The sequence below is a fragment of the Lycorma delicatula genome, chromosome 9, assembly GCF_047948215.1.
Source record: "Lycorma delicatula isolate Av1 chromosome 9, ASM4794821v1, whole genome shotgun sequence".
Lineage (NCBI taxonomy): Eukaryota > Metazoa > Arthropoda > Insecta > Hemiptera > Fulgoridae > Lycorma > Lycorma delicatula.
Genome location: NC_134463.1, coordinates 118,964,671 through 118,978,648, shown reverse-complemented (window position 1 = coordinate 118,978,648; position 13,978 = coordinate 118,964,671). Strand labels below are relative to the sequence as shown.

The 13,978-nt window shown below is 31.0% G+C and overlaps 1 protein-coding gene across 2 annotated transcripts in view; it reads right to left on the bottom strand.

Moving 5' to 3' along the window:
* The window catches only part of LOC142330372 (uncharacterized), a 54,187-nt gene extending 40,209 nt beyond the window's left edge, over positions 1-13,978 (bottom strand). For both annotated transcript variants that reach the window (XM_075375597.1, XM_075375600.1), the window contains exon 1: positions 13,856-13,978. The gene's annotated coding sequence lies outside the window, so the exon portion shown is untranslated. The remainder of the gene's footprint in view (positions 1-13,855) is intronic.

Below are 13,978 nucleotides of genomic sequence, written 5' to 3'. Positions count from 1 at the left end.
CAAGAAGCAAGCAGGCATTTAATAAGAAGGAAAGACTACTGTGAGGAAGGTTAAAATTAGTATCGAGGAGGAGATTAATGAAATGTTTTATTTGGAGCGTGATGCATTATGGAGCTGAAACGTAGACGATGAGAAACACAAACGGAAAACGAATTGAAGCACTTGAAATGCGGGTGTGGCTAAGAATGATAAATTTCATATAGTAAGACCGCGTAACAAACGAAGAATTATTAAAGAGAATCGGAGAGACCAAGAAAATGCTAAATGCGATCGCATACAGTTAAAGGAAACGTTATGATATTGTACGAGAGGAATGTATTTATTGGCGGAATACGGTCGAAGGCTCGGTGAATGGAACGAAAGGAAGAGATTTCAAATGACGGATGGGATAATGGAAAAGGAAAATGTACTGTAACAAAGAGGTTAGCGAAGGATAGAACAACGTGGAGAACAGCAGCCTGAAGGACCTGCCCTATCGGCAGAACACTATTAATGATTGAATATACCGAGTCTAGATCAAATAGCAACCAAAAACACAAAAAAAAAATCTTTAACCCTCCGTGAATTAACTGAATTAGACGATCGCTAAAACGTAAAGGAGTTACAGACAAATCGAAGGCAAGGAAATGTATTTATAATAATATCTTCCTAAACAAAGATAAATCTGTTTCGTATCAGAAGTTTTATTATACATTTTTATGAAACAAATTAAATTTTACAAAAGTTTTATACATATTTTTATAAATCACACGTTTAAAAAACGCATCGATAATCTTAAAAATTGTAAAGGAAATATTGTTTTATATTGATTTTCGTTTTTATCCAAAAAGTTTTGAAGAAGAAATACAGTAGAAAAATAAAAAGGGATCATTACTGTACACGAGTAAACGAATCGCTTACACTCTTCTATCGCAAACAAAACAACCGGATTCAGATGTTGTTTCCTCTAATGGAAGCAGACCAACGGTTTTTTTTTAAAAAACAAAGCGTTTTAAAAAGAAGATTAATCGAATCATCAGTAATACCTATATATACCGACAAAAAACAAACCAACGAACTTAAATTTTCCATACCCCGACTTGTTACACGGAATCGTTTTGACTCTTTCCATTGTGGAGAACGAGCGTTCATTATTACATGTTGTTACCGGAGTCGCTAAAACTTGTAAGATATAATGAATATTTGGCAAATATTATTTATTGCAGCGATCTAATATTCCATTCGCTTCTAGATAGCAATTTAAATTTACCGACTTATCTCCTCGCACCAAATAAGATACTTGGTTTTCACCGATCTTCAGGTTTTGAAATCTGAGGAACCCAAACAACCAAAAAGCGGATGGAAATTTTCCGAATGTTTGTACGATAGTGGGCGCGTCTGTATATATATTTCTGTGTTCATTGATGGCCACTTAATCGCCTTATTTCAGACCGATTTTAACCAGACATGATCAGATTAGTTCTATATATATGGGGCATTGATGCCGTTAAATTTTTAACTTAAAAAGTCAAGGAGTCGAGGCTGCGGAGCAAGGTCACCATCAACATTTCGAGCTTTCGCCTGATTAACTCGTATTTTTCTCAGGCGTATTTGTTAACGATTAAAAAATAACAATATGTGCAAAAATTATTTTTTGCAAAAACCCACCGTAAAATCGATATAAACGATATGGATGTGGAATTTTGGGCTCGTAAACTAGTCATACATTTTCGATTCTGTTTAATTAAATAAATATGTTTATTTTTCAGATATATATCAAAATTTCTGGCCACCAGCCAGATAAGCTCAAAGCGCTGTTAATGGTGGACAGGTATTAGCTGGCATGCAGCGACCGAGGTGTGGCAGCTTAAATTGCTGTCTTTTTATTTAATTAACTTCGATAGTTTTAATTGTAACAAGGGGTGCGCCTCCCGGATTTACTTTTAATTTTGACAAGTGAACGGTTGGGACACATAAGCGGGTGGTGTATAGCACCCTGCTTAATCCGCTCGCACTGATAGGTAGCTCACTAGGAGCTTATAGGAAACGAGGTCGCAAAACCGTTTTAGAGGTACAGTAGCCGTTTCTTGGCAAGGACATTTGGCCTATGCTCTAGTGCGACCGAATGGGGTGGTGGGGGGAGAAATGCCAGTTAACCAAACTAACCGTTGTTAATACTATAAAAGTATGAAATTTTTTTCAAAACAAAAGCGATAAAAAAATAATTATCTAAGAAAATCCAAAAATTTTATTTTCAAAATAGCATAATCAAATAATTAAACTTTTATCTTCATAACATAATTTTCAAAATAACAGTAATTATTATTATCGTTTTAAAAATTAATCTGGAAGATATTCGTTCGTTAATATTCATTCGAATAATAATCGTTTAAAGCGGTCGTCTAAATCTTACAAACATAAGATTTTAATAATTTAGTTCGGAAATTAAAAAAATGGTAGCACCTATTGCGAACAAATAACAGCGTTCATATTCAACACAGGCGGGTTTTCAAAGTAGGTGACACGGGGACACAATATAAATCAACAGTGTTAATATCGGACACCGTAACATCAGCGGACAAACAGTATCGCATAAAAAAAGTTACAATTTAACCGGCGCAACAAATAATAATATTTGAAAGCGATAGTCGGGGTAAAGATCGAGCGAGAAGAAATAAATCTTAACTGACAATACGAAAAGACATTATCAGTCGGTATAGCCGACTTAAAATATGAAATATGAGAACGTTGAAGTAAGGAGAAGAGCAGAGAAATGGCTGAAACGTCTGAAAAGCAACAGCAGTTTAGAACTTCCTTCCCTTAATAATGTTAATAATATAAATCCTGACCGAACCTGGAACCGACAGTTGGTGTATTACTTAAAAAAGAGCTGCCGCGTCAGTACCATCGTCTCATCTCCTTTATTCACACCTCTTCTACAAGTAGTGTACAATTTCAACCCCGCCTGCTTTCATTACACTTCTTGTTTGTTTCATTACAAATATTGTTAATCTGTACCCTCTAATTACCCCTGAACTCATCTCTTTCTCTTTTATTTTGAGTTTCATTTACTTTCTCATATAATAACAACACATTTCAAATAGTGTTAAAATAGTTTTATTCAATTATTAAAATGAAATGCTACCTGCATTAGAAAAAACTAAATAAAAAGATAATAAAGTTTACACATTCCTTCTCTAGTTGTATAACTGAAAAAAAAAAATTCTAAATAAATATAGTTTTTTCTGCAGTATTGAAATATATTTAAAAAAATATATGTTGAGTATATTATAATAGAAAACTAAAGATAAATTTAGCTATTTCATTCGTTTAAAATACTAATCGCTAATTAAACAGCGTATATAATATTAAATGAAGTACCGACACGGTTTGATTCAAGTTTACTAAAACAAACAAACAAACATTAGAAATGAAATTTATTTTTGTCTTATCAACAACTAACGCTTGTTCAGTTAGATTGAAAGATCATTTTATAGCTTTGAAAGTATATTTGTTGCCGGGCAAAGTCGTTTAATAAACATCGCCCGGGTTGTGTTGTGAGTACTTTCTTTTCCTGTTTAGCCTCCGGTAACTACCGTTTAGATAATACTTCAGAGGATGATATGTATGAGTGTAAATGAAGTGTAGTCTTGCACATTCTCAGTTCGACCAATCCTGGATTTACCAACTGGCTTTACTAGGACTTGAACGCTGGAACTCTCGGCTTCCAAATCAGCTGATTTGGGAAGACGCGTTCACCACTAGACCAACCCGGTGGGTGTGTTGTAAGTACTGCTACCGATACATGTCACGTCTCATTATCGTAACATAATATAATTACAAATTAGCGTAAATGTAATCGGCGTGAAATCGATGTATTAAAAATATAAAATAACGGGTAACTTACCGATAACATTAATTTCAACAGATGTAACACAATATTAAATAATAATACAATTATTAAATTATAATATTTCCTCTACCAGAAATATTACCTTATTCTGTAATACTGTGTTGGTTACTCAAAAGTTAGGTATACTAGGAGGTATAAAGAACTGTGCATCTACGTAATTACAAAATTACTGCGTTACGTGTGAAATTTACTACTATTTATTTATTTTTTTAAATTTTATCCGCCTTGGATCTAACACTTTAAATCAAACTTTTTCAGAAAGGTGGATGTACCGATATTTGTTTTAATTATCAAAATATCTAATTTTAAATTTAGTTAAATGTTTTCGGTCCTGAATTATTTCACACAATAAATTTTAAAATCGTACCGTTCTACAAGAAATATTCAAAATGTATGTCCTTAACAGACTATGGCAGTGGTAAAATTGAAAGACCGTATAAACTGAACTGAGTATACACTTCTTTCAAGGTTGACTTCCACGTAAAGTAGTCTAGATAAAAAAAATTAAAACACCATTAGGCCCCGGGTGAAAGTTAAACCCGCGTCCAGTCCCCTTATCGATTACGATTCTATCGAACGTAAAGCAATGCAATTTAACGAACCGATAATTTTGAGTACCAAACAAATAATCGACAGGTACTTAGCGGAATAGGAATCTCTCGCCAAAATGTATAGGCACGAAAAGTTCTCGCAATATATTTTTATAAATCTATTGCAGATTTTAAACGTAAACGAGCAAATTATAAAATTAATAGCGCAGCTAAACCACACCGTCCACTCGCAGACCGTTAACACACCACACCGAAACATAGTGAACCAACACGCCCGCAGTAGACCGACTAATCGATAAATTTCAAATTGGACATGTGTGTACTCTTTCTATATGTGACCGTTGTAGTGACTGATCACTTATACTATACCAGTAACCAGAAAGGAACTACTAAGGGAAACCAGTCGCATCGTAGACCTAATTACGGCAAGTCCTTCAACGACCCACCGACTCTAGGATATAGCTCTACGAGCATGTTAGTGTGGGGGAATTGTAGCCATATACATCACAGAAATGAACCGTTAATAAATAGACAGACCAAAAAGCGAATCGTACGAAACGTCAATTTGACCTAGAAATACATCAATTCAAATCTGCGTAAATGACATCGAGCGGGAACTTGTAAACACATTCGACCGTCCCCAAGCGTCACAAAATGCGACTTGCTCATCCTAAAATGTTCAGAAGAAACATTAAACAACCTAGATATTTTACATATGCAGTTCTCTCAATATCATTTGCTAGCGGTCATTTTATATACTGTAATAATTTGAATAAAAATTTATTCTGGATTCCAGTCAATGACAGTGAAGAACAGAGTCCTTGCATTCATGCTAATGCCCTGCTGCACTACTCATGGATTCAGTAATAAAAAAAAAGATAACCAAAAAATACATAAGAGAGAGAAGTAACTGATAATTAGAAGTATGACTATCAGAATATCTCTAAAACATTTGTAAAGGAACAGTCAGAAAAGTTATTTAAAGAGAAAAAAAAAATTTATAAAAATTTTTAAAAATTTTTTAAAAAATCTTATAAAAGCATAGAATAAGATATGCAATAAAACCTACACTTGCCGGGGGTGAGGCCCTCGCCGCATTTCCCCTTTCCACGTTTCAAATGTTTTTTAAGTAAAACACCTTAAGTAAAATCGGTTTGTAACTCGCTACTAAATTACTACAGAGTGTTTTACTTGGTTTCATTACTACCGCGATTTTTCCAAAATTTATTGCTTATAATTTGATAACCAAGGCGTTTAACGACACACGGTTTCTACCGTCGATTTTCTCACAAAACGTTACATCAAAACCGTATGCTAACCTTCCTATCTAAATAAATCTTTTCGGTCAATATGGCGCGCAAAACGAAGAAGTAAAAAAACATTCATACCAAAAAAGAGTAGTTTTGTAACTGTAAATCCGCAGTTGTTTCAACAACCCAGTATCCTAGATTTTGAAATATGAACCCGTTTCTTCACTCTAATGTCACTTTGTACATTTATACATATATATAAACAATTATTTTTTCTATAGAAATTGCAGTTACTCAAAATCTTCTTAGGGAAAAAATTACATCACAGAAGATTTTTATTTACAATCGTAGATTTTTGTATAAATTAAGTTAGTTTATTAAATGAAACGTTCTATTAATATGAAAATAATTTTTCGTAAACAATGTTTGTCTATATTGTAATTTCAGTTATTTATAGTAAAAGAATCATTTTTCGAATGACTTTGTAGTATTAAGTTTTTTTTTTTTTATATATAAATTTCACTGAAATATTTTTAAGGTTCAAATAATCTTATTTATTTGTTTTAAATCTATTGTGAAACCTTTGCAATTACTACTTAATTCCTATATAATGTTTAAATAATGTTCCATGTAATCTTTACATGGAACATGGAACTAACTAAACATGGTTAATGATGTTAAAGAACAATTTAGATTCGGAGTAACAGTACAAGGTGAAAAGATAAAGATGCTACGATTTGCTGATGATATAGTAATTCTAGCCGAGAGTAAAGAGGATTTAGAAGAAACAATGAACGGCATAGATGAAGTCCTACGCAAGAACTATCGCATGAAAATAAACAAGAACAAAACAAAAGTAATGAAATGTAGTAGAAATAACAAACATGGACCACCGAATGTGAAAATAGGAGGAGAAAAGATTATGGAGGTAGAAGAATTTTGCTATTTGGGAAGTAGAATTACTAAAGATTGACGAAGCACGAGCGATATAAAATGCCGAATAGCACAAGCTAAACGAGCCTTCAGTAAGAAATATAATTTGTTTACATCAAAAATTAATTTAAATGTCAGGAAAAGATTTTTGAAAGTGTATGTTTGGAGTGTCGCTTTATATGGAAGTGAAACTTGGACGATCGGAGTATCTGAGAAGAAAAGATTAGAAGCTTTTGAAATGCGGTGCTATAGGAGAATGTTAAAAATCAGATGGGTGGATAAAGTGACAAATGAAGAGGTATTGCGGCAAATAGATGAAGAAAGAAGCGTTTGGAATAATATAGTTAAAAGAAGAGAGACTTATAGGCCACATACTAAGGCATCCTAGAATAGTCGCTTTAATATTGGAAGGACAGGTAGAAGGGAAAAATTGTGTAGGCAGGCCACGTTTGGAATATGTAAAACAAATTGTTAGGGATGTAGGATGTAGAGGGTATACTGAAATGAAACGACTAGCACTAGATAGGGAATCTTGGAGAGCTGCATCAAACCAGTCAAATGACTGAAGACAAAAAAAAAGTTTCAATAAATAATATGTATTTAAACACTTTACTATATTTAATTTTTTCCTTAGATCTTTTTAAAGATCGTTATTTATTCAATAACCTTCAAAAACCGATTAAAAAACCCCGCTTCATAGTTTTACGATGATATTACTAAATATTATTTTTTTACGAGAAAACTGTTTCGGTAGAATCGTAAAAAATTAAACTTTATAAAATATCTTCCGTTTATTTGGAAAATTATTTTATAAAAGACTTTACTATATCAGCGACATGGAAATCAAGTGGTATCCAGTAATTACAATTTTTTTTCTACTCTTACCCGATCGCTAACGGCTATATGAAGCCTGGCGTTGTCGTAAAGAAGAATCGCATCTCTGATCGATCGGCTGACGATTCTTTTGTTTCTATAGGAGGCTTTCACTTTCCCCGAGAGCCAGAACTAATACGTAACATTTATACCGCAACATTCGTGGAAAAAACGACGTGAAATAGGCTTTTCCGGTCTATAAAGACGATCGTGAGAAATTTAAGTTGACGAACGCGTTTTCGCCTTTACGTGCTTATCCTACCGTTTAAAAATGTTGCTCCCCAAATTCTCCCTCTTATCCCGGAAATCGACAAAATTATCTTTTCATTTATCGCACATTTTTTAACGAATTTTTTTCTTTTCATCTTCGTAAGCATAGTAATAGTACAAGTGTTGTAAGTGACCAAAAAACCTTTGGAGGCAATATTGTTGGTGGGGGAGTCGATGAAAGTTTAAAAATATAAGATATCAAATTTTGGAGTATTTAAAAAAATTAATATTACGATAATAAAAATCTACATTATTCACCCCCACCCCTAAAAAAGAAATGCTAGATAACTTAAGTCGTACATTTTTCAGTGGAATTTTTTTTATTTCTTCCATATAACGTAGTAAATGAAAACAAATGCAAAAATTTTTCTGAGAGGTGATTTGATGCGGGAGAGCAGAAAATGTAATAAAAATACTGATTTTTTTAAATTTTTCTTCAATTATTATTTTTGCACTATATAAGAATAAGTAACCAGAATCAGGAAAGTATTAAAACAGCTTTACACCGGTCACAAGCCACAACCAATAACTTCAAATGCGTTCTCAAGAACAACAAACAAAACGTACCAGGTTTACCTAGGAAACGTCAGGAGTGAAGCGGTTTCCTGTTTCCTTCGTTAAACTGAATACAGTGCTGTGATTCTGCCTTGAAGTAAAATTCTGGCAATATTCAGCTTTACAAATGACATCTCTCCGTTCTCACTATGATCGCGGATGTAGTAAACATCATTACTATCAGAAAAATTATTACTTGAATGTCGGTTCTTGTACTTCATTTGTTTTAAATGCGTTCAATTTCACAAGAAATACTGTAATAGATTATAAAAATATTTAAAAATCTAAAATATTCTGTAATTTACTGTAATCGCAACTAAAAGTAATCAAATGCAATAAAAACCACGACTGTAAAGGTTTTTTCTTGATTATAAAATTTATTTTTCCTTTTTCAATATTTATTTTATATAAATATATATTCGAATATAACAAAAAATAGAAGGAGTTTGTAAAAAATATTCAAAATTTATTCATTTATTCCACAATTTCTTTTCTGCTTACTGCTTTACAAAGGGAAAAAATGTAATTATTATTAATAAAGTTAACAAAGATTCATTCCAGCGTAATAGTATTTACAGTTATTACTCAAAAGTGATACCGACAGGAAGTTGTTACGCGTTCTAATCTTTGTGCTCATAAACAAAAATTAGATTATGCTGACAAAAAAAAAATCGTAATTAAATAAAAACATATTTATATACATCAATAATAAGCACTGTAACCGATTTATACATCAGCACTTTAAGGCGAAGTTACAAAGAGAAGAACAGCAATAAAAACATTATTAGAAATCCAATTATAAAATAGATGGAACTGAATTAAACAGCATACATCAATTTTACAAACCGTACAAAAAACAATCGCAAATAAATATTATTATCTAAATTACTTCAAAAACGTTTTCTCCCCGTTCGTGCCTTCAAAAAACTCTTTTAATTGACTTAAGAATCTTTTGATTTTTTTTAATGAAAATTTAGCAACTAATTAAATAATCTGGGACTTATATATTATTTGTACTAATAATTTATTTATTATTTAAAAAATAACTCTCTTGCTAGGAAGATTTTTGTGCTGTAAGTGCATTACAGTATTTATATGTTTTAAGAAATTGCTTCTTTTATATGTATAAATAGAAAACATAGATTTTTTTTCTAATTAAAATCACTGTTATTTAACTTGAGATTAAAAAAAAAAATCAGATTTACTATGAAAAAATAATATTTACAGTAAATAATAAATGTAAATTTCCATATTTCACGCACAAGTTTCAAGTTTATGTGGTGATTCAAGAAAAATAAAATAACGCACAACTGCACTGTAGCAGGAAAAGTTTAAAACTGATAAAAACAGACGATTAGTAATAGCAGTGTTAAACGCGACGCTAAAATAACTGCAGTTCGAGTTGATTAGGTTCGATTTTAAGTTGCTCCCGGTATTGCAATAATGAAAGAACTGCTTAAAAGTCTGCATAAGTGCATTTATTTATAAATCTATTCAAATTTTACCCAATTTTCCTGTTAGGCCGATTTTTGATAAACCGTGTTTAAATTAAAGTATGAATTTATATAATAATATGTGAATTTTTTTTTGTACCGGTAAATGCGAATCGTGTGAATTTAGTAAATTAAAATTTCTGTTTCCGTGCATTTACATTTACGAATGGTAACATTTGTTAAAAGCTAAATGAATTTAATATTTTATTAGAAATTAAAAAGAAAAAATTGCAATTATGTAACAGATTTCTTCCTTTGCGCGCGCGCGCGCGCGTGTGCAAACTCTTGCATTACCGATAAAGACATATACACATATAGTTTTATCAAGCTGGAACATTAGATTTTATTAAATAATAGAAAGCTTCATCAACCCCTTGTGTACACCGGCATGTTAGTTCAATCTAGTTTTGAAGGTACAGTTTTATTTACTGTAATACATAATTTGTGCTAGATTTAAAAAAAATTGAATTGTGATCAAAGCGAAGAGTTTAATAAAAAAATAAAATGAAATAAAAGTAATAAGTAAATTCTTTATAGTAATAAATGCTTTAAAAAAAAAAAAAAGAAAAAAAAAGATAGCCAATGATAAAATAAAACGATAATTTATAAAATTGTAAAGGTCATAGGCTGACAGAGGACTTTTGCTAAGATGAATTTTAGAGGTAATTCTTTTTTCGTTTAATTTTTTTGGGATGACGACGTACAAGTAAAAACATCTGTCTGTCTGCGACTATACGAGGGTGGTGGACGGCGAGAGGGGGAATGAAAAAACACAGGCTTCCTTCGCTCTGATTGGCTACCGTCGGACAGTAATGATCACGCCATGGTACAATTCAAATACAACCGTAAACTTGTGTATATGTGTGCGTACGTGTGTGTATTGTAGTCCAGCAACAATATTAATATCTCTATTTCTTATATAGACGTTCGATATAATTAAATTAAATCAAGATTTGTCGATTATTTTATGTTTATTAAATTTTATTTAAAATAATAATTAATCTCCCTTAATTTTAATAAATTTATTAAACATATTACGGTAAGGTTTATCCGTTTTGTAAAGTAATTTACAAAAAAAAAAACTTCTAATAATACATAACAGATAAAATTTTTCCAGTTTTATTTACAATTCGACCTCGTAATATCCTACACGTCTATTTTAACGAGCGAAGAATTTGCGGTAAATGAAATTAATGAGATATTAAAAATAAAGCTAAATTTTTGCCCAGAATCAAACCCGACACCGGCAGATTTAGAAGCCAACATGCTAACTTATCGACTGATCGACCGGTTTTTAATACGATAAAATGTTATAAACTTATTTCTAAAATGAAATACAGCATTAAAGGGTAAAAAAATGAATATGTAAAACTTGTAATTAACTCGATTATATTTAAGGTTGTAATAATAAAAATAAGAGACGTCCAGATAAATACAATGTTGCGTTAGAAGCGTCTAACGCAACATTGTTGTATTTATAAGCGACTTACATTCCTACATTTATGTAATCCTTTTATGTTTACATAAAAGGATAAAGTGACAAATGAAGAGGTATTGCGGCAAATAGATGAAGAAAGAAGCGTTTGGAAAAATATAGTTAAAAGAAGAGACAGACTTATAGGCCACATACTAAGGCATCCTGGAATAGTCGCTTTAATATTGGAAGGACAGGTAGAAGGGAAAAATTGTGTAGGCAGGCCACGTTTGGAATATGTAAAACAAATTGTTAGGGATGTAGGATGTAGAGGGTATACTGAAATGAAACGACTAGCACTAGATAGGGAATCTTGGAGAGCTGCATCAAACCAGTCAAATGACTGAAGACAAAAAAAAAGTATCGGCAATAGACTGACATCCAGTTCGTCACTTACTTTTATTTTAATTTTTAATAAAGCGTATAAAAAAGCCAATTCTGACCGGAATTTGAACCCAGCACTTTCTGTCTACCAGTACTACCTACAATTCTGGTATCTTTTGCCAGAATGTTTTATGTTATTATTATTTTTGTTTTTACTTTTTATTCTCGTAAATACAAGTTTAAAATTATAATTTATCACTGATGAATTATTTTAAAATACGAAATTTAATATTTCACAAGCGAATAAAAACGAAATACCGTAAAAATTTGGTAAGATAACATATACTTATTTAGGGAATACGATTATCAGAATAAGAGTCGCTCTTGCAAAGTAATCTAACATCACAATCACTATCATCACCGTCTCTCTTTAACCTCACTCTGTCCCTGCCATGCCTCATCGGGATTCGAACCCGGGACCTCCGGATAAAAGGCCCCGCAATTAGTCGAAAAATGTTTGAGATATGGAGGTCCGAATAATCGACGTTTTAATAAACATTAATCTCAGATTATATTTAATTTGAATCACAATTTTGTAACAAGGAAATCTCTCTGATAATTCGAGTACTTAAAACAAGCAATAATTTATGTAACTTTTACGGATAAATAAAATATGTAAGTCCGGTTAACTGAGGTCGGATGTATAAGATCAGTGATTATTTGACTAACTAAAATAATAATAATAAATATTAATAATTAAATATTTTATTAATAATTTAATAATTATAAATAATAATAATTTTACTAACAAAATTAAAATAAACAAAAAAGTTATCAAGTATGATTTTTAAGTTTTTAACGCTAATTCATAAACGATAAATATCAATATTGTCAAATAGAGAATTTAACACGATTTTATTTTATTTATTTTTTTAAATAATAGTAAAATAATAATATGACTCGTTATTAAATTTAAAAAAAATTAATAATAAAAATTTTATTAAAAATGATTTTTTGTATTCTTTTTGCTTACTGGTTTAGGTTGGAAGATTTATTCTACGTAAATGGGACCGATCCCCCTATCGCCCCTCTCTCAATTCCTCTCCATCAACCTCGCTCTCTCGCCCGGCTACTCTCTCGCACTCTTCCCGGTCTGTCTCTCACTCCCCTTTCTCTCACTCTCTCTCTCTCAGTATGCGGTGGGCTACTTAAACATGTTTGTATTTTTTCAATTTTCTCATTCAAAGTGCATTTTTACAAAAACTTTGTAATAAAAAAATTGACCGTTAAGGTTTTCTTAAAAATAGTTTTCCTCTAAAAGAACGATCGACTATACATTTCAACAATTTTGTGATTTTTTTAAATTTAGCTGAAAAAAATATAAATTAAACACGGGAAATGTTAAATATAAAAATTTGTAATGAACTATTTGTTGTATATATCTCGTTGTACTGTTTACGAATAATTTCTGCTTTAAATATTATGTACGCATAATTATTAAGATGATACACGATTATACAGAGTCCTTAACGGGAGTCGAACTCATATTATAAAATATTTGTTGCCTTCTACAAACTCACTACCGATGTTTTTTTCCTTTCTTACGATTAATTATTGTTAAATATATATGTTAAATAAAAAATACGACGATAGATTTCTAAAAATATTTTTACAAATTTATTAAAATGATTATTTGTAGCTTTCTTTCCTATCAAAAATTAATTTTTCCAAATTTTCGTGTTATTCCCGAGTATACATTCATTTATGAATATTTAACGACATTAACTGAGATCGGTGAAGAAAAGGTAAGCTATTTTGGTTGTCGAACCCAGGAGCTCTAGTCAATCAGTATATTCTTTATAACGATACAGATGCGAATTATTTTCTTGCTTTATCACTCACGAAATAACTTTTGCTTATATCAGTTTAGTTAAATATATAATGGCCAAATAACCTAAAATTACAACCGAACATATAACTTGCTTCTCTTTATTATTTTTTCGATATTGTTTAGTCGCTATTTAGAACTGTTTGGATAAATTATTAAGAGATAAATACAACAAATTTATTTATTTATTATTATTAAATTTATTAATTTACTTTGTAAAAATCAATCGGCATTAACTGGAATCTAACATTTTTAATCTAATAAGTAATTTGTAATACAAACAAAGAATAAAACAACTGCAAATTATTGTTTCAAAAATTGTAATAATATTTTAAAAATAAATAAAACTCACCTTAATCACTAATAAAGAATATCTCAATAAAAAGATGAAATTTGGATGATTTTACAAGTTAGGTTAAGCAAGAATGTTAACTGGAGGCATAATTACACTACGTATTCAGTCGCCTATCTACCG